Raw genomic sequence first — 14038 nt, 5'->3', positions numbered from 1 at the left:
CATACATATGTATAACTACTGAATATATATATATACTTAGGTATCTCATATATATCTATATAAATTTGTTTAGTAACTATACATTTGTATATGTATGTATACATATGTGTACGTATATAACTACTAAAGACATACGAACCTTGCTCTCTCTTTCTTTATATGTATGTCAATAAGTTAGGCACCATGTAAGGGGATGACCAGGGGACAGATGCTGTCCTACAGAATAAATGCACACAATTGCCAAAGTAAAGAGAACTTACTCTGATTCTAATACTTCAGAAATTTCATTACTGGGAATTACAGGCTTCCATTTTTTTTTAATATTTTATTTTATTTATTTGAGAGGTAGAGTTACAGACAGTGAGAGGGAGAGGGAGAGAAAGGTCTTCCTTCCGTTGTTTCACTCCCCAGATGGCCACAGTGGCCAGAACTGCACTGATCCGAAGCCAGGAGCCAGGTGATTCTTCCTGGTCTCCCACGTGGGTGCAGGGCCCAAGCACCTGGGCCATTCTCCACTGCACTCCCGGGCCACAGCAGAGAGCTGGACTGGAAGAGGGGCAGCCAGGACTAGAACCGGTGCTCATATGGGATGCCAGCGTTGCAGGAGGAGGATTAACCTACTGCGCCACGGCGCCAGCCCCACAATCTTCCATTTTTAAAGTGTTACCATCAGAAGCTAGATTTTTTCTCCTTTTGGGCCCTGACACATTTAAAACTCCTTATCGAATATTTATTATAAATTTAAAGCCATCTCAAATTAAACAAATAATTGCTTTTCAATATAAGAAATTAACTCTTAAAATAGTGATTTCCCAATTTTAATGGATTTTTGTCAAATAAGAAATTAACTCTTAAAATGGTGATTTCCCAATTTTAATAGAATTTTGTCATGAAAATTATTTCTATACGCTTTCTACACATTGCTTATATGCACTCATATTCTTTATTGTGCAACTGATTTATAACAGCATCCCTGGCAGGAAAAGAGAAATTTGGATGCACTTTTATTAAAAAGAATTCCCAACATCTCTTCATAAGGTCTTTTTAATAGGATACCTGAATGACTGCAGTTTTGTTTGCAAACACTTTGTATTTATGACAAGATTTTCTAATTCCAGACCATCAACAATTAGCAAAAAGTTCAGCACATTATTATTCTATTCCTTTTTTGTATGCTGGTTCCGAGGACACTTTCATGCAGCTCAGAAAGAAGACAATTGTACACTTTTTCAAAATCTTTTCAACTCTTTGGATTACTTTACATACAAAGGATTTTTCAACAGCTCAAGGAGGGACGGGCATTGTGGTACAGCAGATTAAACTGCCACCTGCAATATCAGCAGGGCTGGGTTGAATCCTGACTACCCCACTTCTGATTCAGCTGCCTGCTAATGTGCTTAAGAAAGCAGCGGGAGATGGCCTGAGTCCTCTGGCCCTGCCACCCACTTAGGAGATCCACATGGAGTTCCAGGCTCCTGGCTTTCTCTTGGCCCAGGTCTGGCCATTGAAATGGAGAATGAATCAGCGGATGGAAGATTCTCTCTCTCTCTCTCTCTCTCTCTCTCTTTCTCTCTGCCCCTCTTTCTCTCTTTCTCCTTCACTTTCTGCCTGAGTGTATCTCTGCTTTTCAACTAAATAGATAAATCTATAAAAAAAACTTCATGGAAAAAGTTTATCATGAAAAAATCTATGAGTGTATTTCAAAATTTTCTCTACCAAAGTAAATTTAACTTTTAATTCTGCTTTCCCATGAACTTTACACCCTTGCGTTGTACCTATCTACACTATCCTTACTGATATATTTTTGAGTCTAGTAAGTACTATAGTTAAGTTCTTCCATTTTCAAAAAGATTGATTTATTTATTCATTTAGTTATTTATTTGAAAGACAAAGGAAGAGAAGGAGGAGGAGAGAGTGAGCCTCCATCAGTTTGTTAATTCCCCAAAAGGATCACAACAGCCAAGTCTGGGCCAGGATAAAGCCAGGAGCCTGGAACTAGATCCTGGTCTCACACAAGGGTGGCAGGGGCATTTTCCACTGCCTTTCCAAGCACACTGAAAGAAAGCCAGATTGCAAATGTGGTAGCGAGAACTCCTCCTGGCACTCCAATGGGAAATGCCAGCATCACAAGCAGCAACTTATCCTACTGTCCCACAATGCCAAACCCAGTAATTCCATTTTTGTAAACTGCTTTAACATAGATGGATTTGTACTATATATAATTCAAGTTTTTTCTCAAGGAAACATGAGAAACATGTAGTACAAAAAATGCCCTTGTGTGGTGTGAAACGTAAAATTTTCTTGAAACATGATATTTTTAAAAACTGGTAGCTCTTATCTGTTAGCGCTAAAAGAAACCCATCATGTTAACAAAGTATATGCAAGTGACTTCAATTAAATGCTTTGCTCTTGATTGGTACCAAAGACTGACTTAAAAAGTAATTTTCCTTTGAATCTTATCTATGGGATAATTCTTAAGTACTTTTAAAGTATGAAAACATATATGAGTATGGAGTTTAAATGTTAATTTGCTTCATTTTTTAGAAAATTACAATTGATTATGTTCATACTTTCAGTAGAAAGGAATAAAAAGTAATAGTCTTATTCATGAACTAGGATGGGAGAATGATTGATTGATGGCTTAATATTTAAACTGTTCTACCATGTGCATTGAATTAACTCCTCTGTTGATAGGGTGGCTGTCATGCATTATGCTTAGACAGCTTAAATAATGAGTTATTTCATTAAAAGAACTGCAGTATCATCATTGTTATTTGTTATTCATACAAATTATGCTAATGATTACCATATCATATTTTATGAAGCTTAAATGAAGTTCTCTAAAATTAAGCAATAGTTTTGAGACAATAATTCTAGGACATCCCATTTGCAAGAGAGGCGTTATATGAGTCATGATTTTAAAGATGTCTTTTAATCCATGATTACAGTTTATTTCTATGTATGTTAGATATATTCACGCTTATTTGATTCCACTTATTTTGACTTACAATTATGAGTCTAGGATACTTTTATCTTATTAACTATATGCTGATATTTTATGCAAACCTACTAAACATTGCCTCATCGGTCCATTGTGTAAGTGAAGCTTTTACCTGGTGTCTGAACTACCTGAAGCCAGACAAGAGACTACTCCAGGGGCTGGTGCTGTGATGCCCTGGCCTGAAGCTCCGGCATTCTGGCTTCGGATCAGTGCAGCTCCAGCAGTTGCAGCCAATTGGGGAGTGAACCAACGGATGGAAGACCTCTCTCTCTCTCTCTCTCTCTCTCTCCCCCTCTGTGTGTGTGTGTGTGCAACTGTGACTTTCAAATAAATAAATCTTTTTAAAAAAAAAAGAAAGAAAGAAAAGTACTCCATGATTTCACAGCTAGAAACTGGCAGTCCCAGATTGTGACCAAGGCAGAGTCTCCAGAGTCCATGCTCCTACCAAGAGAAGAAACCAGCCAGAAAAGAAAGGAAAGGTAGGAGCCTTATCAGAGTGAGCAGTGAGTTGGAATATTTTTTTTTTTTTGACAGGCAGAGTGGACAGTGAGAGAGAGAGACAGAGAGAAAGGTCTTCCTTTGCCGTTGGTTCACCCCACAATGGCCGCTGCGGCCGGCGCACCGCACTGATGCGATGACAGGAGCCAGGTGCTTCTCCTGGTCTCCCATGCAGATGCAGGGCCCAAGCACTTGGGCCATCCTCCACTGCACTACCGGGCCACAGCAGAGAGCTGGACTGGAAGAGGGGCAACTGGGACAGAATCTGGCACCCTGACTGGGACTAGAACTTGGTGTGCCGGCGCTGCAGGTGGAGAATTAGCCTACTGAGCCTCAGCGCCAGCCAGTGAGTTGGAATATTTAAAATTGCTTTACTCCCTTTTGAAATGTAAAGTTTACATCAAAAAACTGCATTTATATATCATATAATAAGCAACAAGTAATATGCTATCACCTTAATACAATCATTGAAGTGATTTGAAAGGAAAAAATAATATAAAGAGCTTGGTTTTTCCCACTGAAATATATTTTAGAAATTATGAAATCATAAAAGTATCATGAGACAAAGATTTTGAAGGTAATCTTTCTGTTTTTATTCCTGAGTGAAAAATCTTTTTGAGATGAAAGCACCCTGAAAATAGTCCTGTAGATCAACTCCAGCCATCGTGGTTCTACATATTTCTTTTTAGGTAGCTATTCTAGCATGATGATCTAGGCAGGGATACTTTCCACAAGATGAGTCAACATATCTGAGCATTGTCTTTCAATGTCTGTCATTGTAAAAGGAGACAAGAAGTTTTTCTTAAATTATAGCTTATTGTACATTTTAAGATAATGTTCAGAACATTTATTATTTAATTATTTCTGAAAATAGCACATTTTAATATACAATAGCACACTGTACTTTCTTGAAGTCACAGAGCACTAAAAAGTCATATTAAGTAAACTGACTTTATTGAGTTCTTGTGAGAATAGTTTGAAAAGAACAAAATTGGTTTCAGAGCAAAGGAATATTTTATATAGGTCATTTTTGATCCATTAGTATTCCAGCTCTTGATCCCACTTTTCTTAGATATCATGACCTTTTTATTTCCTATTCACCACATGCATTGTATTTAATATAATATATTAGGGTTTAATTCAAATTCATTAAACTACACAATTAGCTGCATATTTAATGCCTTTTCCTTGCTTTTTTCCCCCAAAATGATTCTCAAAGATTTACACATTAAAAGTAAAGGAAATGTCCTTGAGGAAGGTTCAGTAACTGGGACTTAGTAAATATTATAAAAACAATAATTTCTTCATCAGTATGTGGAGCCAGTTTCAAAAAGCCTGAAGAATATAAATTAAATGTTCTCTGGGAGAAATGGAAAAGGTTAAAATTCATCATTTTAACTGATAGGTTTTCTATGGAAAAATAAGCAATGCAAAGAATACCAAATACAGTTTTAATTTTAAAGTCTTCCCAAATACATTTTCTAAGAGAAAAATTGCTCAATTATTTCTATGCTTTTTATTATAATTATTGATTTTACATTTAATTGCCTTAATTAGATATATTTCTTTTTTAAAATTTATTTATTTGAAAAGCAGACTGATGTGGAAGGAAGGGAAAGAGTAAAGGTGGGGAAGAGAGAGAATTTTCCAACCGTTTGGTTCATTTCTCTAATGCCTGGGTGTGGGAGTAAGAAGGGACAGGACCAGGACAAACCAAGGAGCCAGAGCTCCATCCGGGTCTCCCCCATGAGCGATGGGGACCTGAGTATTTGGGCAGCCATCATCACCTGCCTCCCCATGCACATTAGCAGAAAGCTAGATCATAAGTTGGAAGTGAGATCTGATTCCAGACATTCTGATATGGATGTGGGCAGCAGCTCAAGGATATGTTTCTGAGTTTAAAAATATCAGCTGAGGGCTGGTACCGTGGCTCACTTGGTTAATCCTCTGCCTGCAGTGCTGGCATCCCATGTGGGCACCGGGTACTAGTCCTGGTTGCTCCTCTTCCAGTCCAGCTCTTTGCTGTGGCCTGGGAGGGCAGTGGAGGATGTCCCAGATGCTTGGGCCCCTGTACTCACATGGGATACCAGGAAGAGGCACCTGGTTCCTGGCTTCGGATCGGCACAGAGCTGGCCCTTGCGGCCATTTGGGGAGTGAACCAACGGAAGGAAGACCTTTCTCTCTCTCTCTCTCTCTCTCTCTCTCTCGCTGTCTATAACTCTGCCTGTCAAATAAATAAATAAATATTTAAAAAAAAATATCATCTGAGTGGTGCGCGTGCTGCAGCACGCCAGCCGCGGTGGCCATGATTAGAGGGTGAACCAACAGCAAAGGAAGACCTTTCTCTCTGTCGCTCTCTCTCTCACTGTCCACTCTGCCTGTCTATATATATATATATATATATGTATATATATATATCAGTTGAAAACAGAACCTTCCTTTTTTCTTTCTTCCTTTAAATGCAGTACAATCTGTGAATAGTGAATTGAATTATTTCATGTTTCATGTGTTAAATTTCATCCTTGGATTAAATCTGAGACCGTGTTACATAGGTACACACACAAAATAATTGATTTCAAATTCAAGGCTATGAAATCAAAAATTTTTTAAAAACTTCTATATATTTTTATTTTCTTAGGAACAAAGTAAGAGAAAATGCAAAGTTATCAGTGTTCTCCTGTTTGGACAAGGAAAGGGGAAAGCATTTGAAGCTTCTGACACCAAAATGAAGGATTTTTCTTAGATTTCACCCCTTGTCTGATTGATATCATGCCAAAGATGACTGCTTTGATAAAGAAATCTGGAATATTTCCTTTATTTAGAAGCAAAATGAGAAATATCCATACTCAAGACTAAACATCAAATTATACATTATCCACAGACAACAGGAGTCAGAGTTGTTATGTTACAGACATCATTGTTGAGAATCTGTTCCTGTTGTCTCCCAGGGTTCTCAATCTCAAGACAAAGATCCTTGAATAGGATCTGCAAACTGTGCCCCTTGCACACACACACAAAAATTCCTGAAAATAGTTTTTTTAGGGGAACAAGGAGTTGCTTTCTTAAGAGATAGAAGTGAAAAGCTTTGGTTTTGTTTAAACAAGCAGAACTTCCACAAGTGGTTCCAAGGGATCTTCTGAGACCTGGGAGGACTAAACTAGACGTTATGATAGATGTGGAGACTCAAAGACATAGAATTCTATTCATATTAGGGTCTGCATTTAATCAAATGGGGTTGTAGAGTTCTTTTATGAAGAATAAAGGGGAGTGCAGTGCTGTGGCGTAGCAGGTAAAGCCATCGCCTGCAGTGCAGGCAATATGGGCGTTTGTTCAAATCCCGGCTGCTCCACTTCCTATCCAGCTCTCTGCTATGGACTGGGAAAGCAGTAGAAGATGGGCCAAGTCCTTGGGCCCCTGCACCCACGTGGGAGAACAGAAGCAGCTCCGAGCTCCCGGCTTCTGATCAGCGCAGCTCCAGTTGTTGCGGCCATCTGGTAGTGGGCCAGTAGATGGAAGACCTTTCTCTTTCTGCCTCTGCCTCTCTGTAACTCTGCTTTTCAAACAAATTAATAAATCTTACAAAAAAAGAAAAGAAAGAGCAAGAGGCTTAATTTTTCCAGAGACATTTATGTTTATATGAATTAGAGAAAACAAAAGAGATTGAGATTACATTCTTGATTCTGATACAGTATTAAAAATCACAAGAGCCCAAACTAGACAGGAAGTTCTGAGGTGAAGACTGAACTAGACAGACTATGATTAAATATATAGATACGTATTCAGAAGAGAATTCCCTGGTCTGTTCTTATGGGACTTCAGTCTACAGATACATTTCCAATGTCCATCTGTTTTTCCTCTGTATATTCTTTTTACCTGATATTTTTGACTGTTTTCCATATCAAATGTGACTCCCCATCATTTAAGAAAAATGGAGTCTACTTACCGAAATGCCAAGTGGAGCTCTTTACAAAGCTGCTGTTTTTCTAATCTTATCTTTTAATCTTGATATTTCCCAAATATGATCTTGACTTAACTATTAACTAGACCATTTCCAACCGGGTCATCTTGGAAAGTTTTTTTCCTCTTTGAATTTTCTCATTTTCTCATCTGTAGAATATTGGTTGGTATTCATATTGCAAAGTATCGTTGCAAGGATTAAGTGACATGATACACATAAATTGGTTAGTTGTTACAAATAAATGACAATTATAATTTATTATAAAATCCAATCTAATCTCTTAATTACATACTTCTTTATTTCTGCAGCTTGCTAAATAGAGGGTCTATTTTGGTGATATTTGGGGCACATTAATCTGGCAGAGCCCATTTGCTTAATTATCATCTTAGAGTATTTGTCAAGGAGCTATCCTTTATTGCAATTCCAGCTTTTATAACCCTAAGAATGGAGAAGAGAGGGACAAGGTCAATTCATTCTCCAGCCATGCATCACAGCATGTAGTTCATTTTTTTCTCCTGTATATTTACATAGAGGGTCTCTATTGGACATGAAAATGGTATAACATGTATAACACATAAACATAGAATGTTGCTAATAAAATATAAATTTATATGTTTCTAAAGGCAACATAAAACCGGCGCCGCGGCTCACTAAGCTAATCCTCTGCCTTGCGGCGCCGGCACACTGGGTTCTAGTCCCAGTCGGGGCGCCGGATTCTGTCCCGGTTGCCCTCTTCCAGGCCAGCTCTCTGCTGTGGCCAGGGAGTGCAGTGGAGGATGGCCCAAGTACTTGGGCCCTGCACCCCATGGGAGACCAGGAGAAGTACCTGGCTCCTGCCATCGGATCAGCGCGGTGCGCCAGCCGCAGTGCGTGGCGGCCATTGGAGGGTGAACCAACAGAAAAGGAAGACCTTTCTCTCTGTCTCTCTCTCTCACTGTCCACTCTGCCTGTCAAAAATAAATAAATAAATAAATAAATAAAGGCAACATAGATGATACTGTCTTATAAATTTATACTTACAATTTTATTTCAATGAAGAATGAAGTGGTGACAGTTATTGATATAATTTGTTCCACACTTGTGCAAGAATGCATTCCTTAAGATGGTCTAGGTACAATTATATTGAACACATTTTATTTAACTAGCTTTTTACACATGGTGTAAAAAAGGTGAATGTTCTTGGTACTGCATATCCTTTGTTCATACAACTGTACATTTTCAAAGTTCTGTTTTGTTACTACTATGATTATTTAATTCAGTTGGTTAGTGCATGGTGCTAATGAAGCCAAGGGCATGGGTGACATCCGTTTTCAGGCCAATTAGCTTTACTCTGTCCACAGATAATAACCCAAACCTAAGGCAAATTGTACTAAAATTGAATGCCTTCTACTATGAAGCAGCCAGAACTGGAAAATATGTTATTCTTTTGTCTCAACTGGAAAAATATCATTGTCTACATCTATATAGCAGAAATCACTGTAGTCATAATTATTTTTTAATTTACTGTTACTTGTGTTAAGTCATCACTTTTTGTCTCAGATTCTTTCAAAACAGATTAGTTCATTGATACTCAAGTTATTTTAATCAGAATATTCAATATTTTTAATTTGAAAACTCATACATATATACAATAGCACATCAAACAGTTCATGGAAAATGGAATTAAAAGTTTATCTTGGTGCAACACATTTTGAAATTCATTCTCAGGAAGGGTTTTCTAAAAGGTCATAGAAAACACCTATCATTAAAAAAATACATGAATTTCAAACAATTTTTGCACCAAAATAAAACACCTTTTAATTCCATTTTTTCCATGAAGTTTTTGAAGTACCCTCATACTTCAAGTCACAGGGATGATGGTGGTTCTTACTGTGGGTACTCTGTGGAGACAGAGAACTCTTAGAGTTTCAACTTTCATTTCATTCCCCACAAGTCCACAAATGAAAATATTATTTGAACTCATAGGTCAGTTTTTCTTTAGCATTAAACTTGATTGATGATCTCTGTTCATAGCAGTGGTGTGAGTTAGGTTTATGATTCCCACAGGGGTGTTGAGCCTTTAGAATCGCACATACACCTTTTACCATCAGTTAGCCACTTGAAGTATGACTGAACATTCCAAAACAGCTTATAAATCATGACAATTAACAACTTTCAAACTGCCCATCCAAAGCAACTGGTTTGACATGCCATCTGTTATTTTCCCTTTAAAACCCTCTAGTCTGTTTAATCTAAGGCAGCATTTAACATTTAGAATGATGTTCCTTTTTTTAAGGTGTGTGATGGCTACTGATGATAAGCTTTTGTTTTAATTATCAACAATTTCTGTGATGCAATATAATTTTTGCAGTGCTAAGGGCCCTTTCTAAATCAAAAGGAATCCAACTAAAATAGTAATTAATGTCAAATGACTAGTCAAAAAGGCTCTATTTAATTAAAAACTTCTAATCTTTGATTAAACCTCATCACATATTCTCTTGATAGCAAACTGTTTGCTGAGAAAAGGAATGTAATTGGGTACATAGTCTATTGTCTATATAAAATGACACCTAAAAATTATATAAAATGACTATGGTCTGCTTAGAAGTTGAAAATCATTCTTACGTTACATTTTTATATTAGCTTTTTTCTCTAACAGAATAATTGGATTTTTCACCAGACAATATTACAAGCTAAAACATAGAAAGATAGAAAAGAAATCACTTATGATTTCAAAATCTAAGGATGTAAGAATATTTTAGACCTACTATGTTTCTTGTTTGAATTTAAATTATATCCTTTAAAACCCAAACAAAATTTGTAAGAGAAATGAAATATTGGGTCAACTCATTATTGTTCTTATCATTAGAAATATTTCAGAATCTAAGTACTTTTCATTCCACATCTTGCTTTCAAAACTTCATGTTCTAAAACATATTGCAATATGAAATCACTATGCAATATGAAATTAATATGCAATGATGGAAAATTGTTTTCCTCTATATATTGCCTTATACTTACTAATTTTGTGATCACAGGGTATGGTTTTATTATAGGACTCCTAAATTTCAGCATATGTAATGTTCTTATTTGATTTAGAATATTAAAAAGCAAGCATATCCATAAACAGCCAAAAAACCAAAACAGCCAAAAAATGTGTTAGCATGTGACTAGATATTTAGTCTCATGTGTTTTCTCCATTCTGATGGCTGAGATCTAAACCATATGTAGTACAGCAATATGACACTCATTCAAATTAAATATTGGTTGGTGAATTGATATTTTATACAGTAAGTGATTTATTGCTCTATTTTAATCTGTGTTGGCACTTATTCTTATCCATAGCCAACCAAATGCCAATCTTTTTTTTTAAGATTTATTTATTTATTCGAAAGGCAGAGTTGCAGAAAGGCAGAGGCAGAGAGAGAGAGAAAGAGACATCTTCCATCCACTGTTCACTCCCTAAATGGCAGCAAGGGTCAGAGCTGTGCCGATCCAAAGCCAGGAGCTAGGAGCTTTTTCTGGGTCCCGCACGTGGATTCAGGGACCATGCCTTGGGTCATCTTCCACTGTTTTCCCAGGCACATTAGCTGGGAGCTGGATCAGAAGTGGAGCAGCTGGGACCTGAACCAGCACCCATATGGGATGCTGGCACTGCAGACACCAGCTTTACCTGCTACGCCACAGTGCCAGCCCCACCAATCTTTTGTATAGCTAGCCTAATCTTTGTTGTTCTAACCATTTCTGTTGCATCCAAAGAATAAAAGAATAATTTAAGAAAATGTATAGACAATAAGATTATTCAAACCCTACTATTGCCCTACATATATTTAATGTATATTAGTTTATTTAACCTATCAATCATTTAAAGCACATATGCTTTAAATACAAAACATATTTACTATATTTATTATATAGAATGTTTATAGCAATAGAATATGAAATACTTCTTTATTATGTTGATTAAACCCAGATAAAACATAACTAAAACATTTTAACAGTATATGTTCTTAATTCTATTATCAAGCTAATGATCAAGGAAACAAAAATACTTTCTTAAGTCTGCCTTTTAAAATAGAATTAAGTGCTTGATTAATTAAAATAATTCATCTTAAACTGTGGTATCAAGCCATTTCTATTTATGACTGACATGAGTAAAATAGTTTGCTAAAATTTGTGGAACTGACATTGGTGAAAAATGGAATTAACTTCATAGGGATTACTGAAGCAATAAAGTAAGTTTAAAAACATATCATAAAATGATCCCAAAATTAATCCTGTCAAGTGTTTAACATATGATGTCAAAATTGATAACCATTGACCTAAAATGAAAATACAAATATAAATGCTTATTGAATTTTGATGACTCTTCCTTGAAAGAAAAGATTACTATCTTTTTACATGCAGTAATATAGTAAATTTTTTAACTCTAAAGACAATTTCTATCATAAGATGTTTAAAAGAAAAATTCCACCAGACCAGATTAGTAGGCAATAAAGATTTTATTCAACACTATGATATTTGAAAAGAAAATCTAAACTCTACTGACACAAAAGAGAGAATTTAAACACAGGGGTGAGCAAGTGCAAAAGTGTATATTATATACACATACACACACTCACATACACACCTATTTATTTATGTCTCTGTAGATATCTATTCATTGATATCTGTATGTTGATAGTCACAAACACATACCAGTACTGTTAATTCCACTACAAAATTTATTTTTAGATTTTATTTATTTATTTGACAGAGTTACAGACAGTGAGAGAGAGAGAGAGAGAGAAAGGTCTCCTTCTGTTGGTTCACTCCCCAAATGGCCGCAACAGCCGGAACTGTGCCGATCCAAAACCAGGAGCCAGGTGCTTCTTCTCAGTCTCCCATGCGGGTACAGGGGCCCAAGCACTTGGGCCATCCTCCACTGCTTTCCCGGGGCCACAGCAGAGAGCTGGAGTGGAAGAGGAGCACCGGGACTACAACCGGCGCCCATATGTGATGCCAGCACCGCAGGCGGAGGATTAACCTAGTGCGCCACGGTGCCAGCCCCTCCACCACAAAATTTTAGAATTCATATTACCTCCACCTACTTCCATATTTATGCCTCCCTTCATGAGTGTGAAATATGACTCCCCTCAGTCTAACTTCCATGCATGTAGCCAGTCTCCCAACACAATCAGGAAGCTGCTCTCTTTGCCTGCCTAGCAAAGAGCTGCTTCCTTCCTTTGGGTTTTCCTAACGAATTTTTGAAAATGGAAGGATATAAGGAAGAAGGTTGGAAAAGTATGGATGGAAAGCAGTAAATTCTGTTCAAATAAAAGATGAATGAAGAAGTTGCAGGCATGTTGTGTAACACTCAGGATTGTTTGCAACACCCATATTGGAGTGCCTGTGTTTGAGTCCTGGCTCCACTTTCCCATTTCAGCTTCCTGCTAACGCACATCCCGGGAGCCAGTAAATGATGACTCAATTAGTTGGCCTCATGATATGCACATGGGAGACCCGGACTGGGTTCTGGATGCCTGCTTTTTGCCTGCCTTTGCCCATACTATACTATTCGTTGGGAGTCAACGAATACATGCAAGATCTTTTCTCTTTGTCCTGATGCCTTTCAAATAAATAAGCATTTAAAAATATTTTAAAGGAAAAGGAAGAACAAAATGAATAGGAGAGTTAGTTCTCCTTTTCCTTAGAACAATTTGGAAAGAGTTGATAGATAAGAACTAACATCTGTCATTTTGTTAATCGGTCACTGATTTTAAATACCCTGTTAGTGAATTTGGAAGTGTCATGTGTTTTCATGTTTACTTCTTTAAAAAAATAAAGATTTATTTATTTATTTGAAAGGTAGTTGTAGAGAGACAGGAAGGGACAGCTGTCTTCCATCTGCTGGTTCACTCCCCAAATGGCTGCATGGCCAGGGTCTGGCAAGGCTGAAGTCAGGAGCCTGGAATTCCATCCAGGCCTCCCACATGAGCAGCAGGGGCCTAGCACTTAGGCCATCCTCCAGTGTTTTCCCAGGCACATTAATAGAGAGCTGGATCAGAAGTCGTGTAGCCAGGACTCAACTGTCGCTCATTTGGGATGCCAGCATCACAGGTGGCAGCTTAACCCAGTATGCCAAAATGCTGGCCCCTCATGTTCACTTCTTTTTTTTTTTTAAAGATTTATTTTATTTATTTGAAAGACAGAGTTACAGAATGAGAGAGAGAGAGAGAGAGAGAGAGAGAGAGGTCTTCCATCTGCTGGTTCACTCCCCAGATGGCTGCAACAGCCGGAGCTGCACGGATCCGAAGCCAGGTACCAGGAGCTTCTTCCGGGTCTCCCATGTGGGTGCAGGGGCCCAAAGACTTGGGCCATCTTCCACTGCTCTCCCAGGCCATAGCAGAGAGCTGGATCAGAAGAGGAGCTGCAGGGACAAAACTGGCACCCATATGGAATGCTGGCACCTCAGGCCAGGGCTTTAACCCACTGTGCCACAATGCCAGCCCCAGCCTCATGTTTACTTCTAATGCAGGACACCCTTTGTTATCCCTGAGCAAGTGCAAACAGAGGAGCACCACACATTGGTAAAAATTTGATGATTCTTTTTTGCCAGTGGT

The sequence above is a fragment of the Oryctolagus cuniculus genome, chromosome 9, assembly GCF_964237555.1.
Source record: "Oryctolagus cuniculus chromosome 9, mOryCun1.1, whole genome shotgun sequence".
Lineage (NCBI taxonomy): Eukaryota > Metazoa > Chordata > Mammalia > Lagomorpha > Leporidae > Oryctolagus > Oryctolagus cuniculus.
This window is presented reverse-complemented; position numbering follows the sequence as displayed.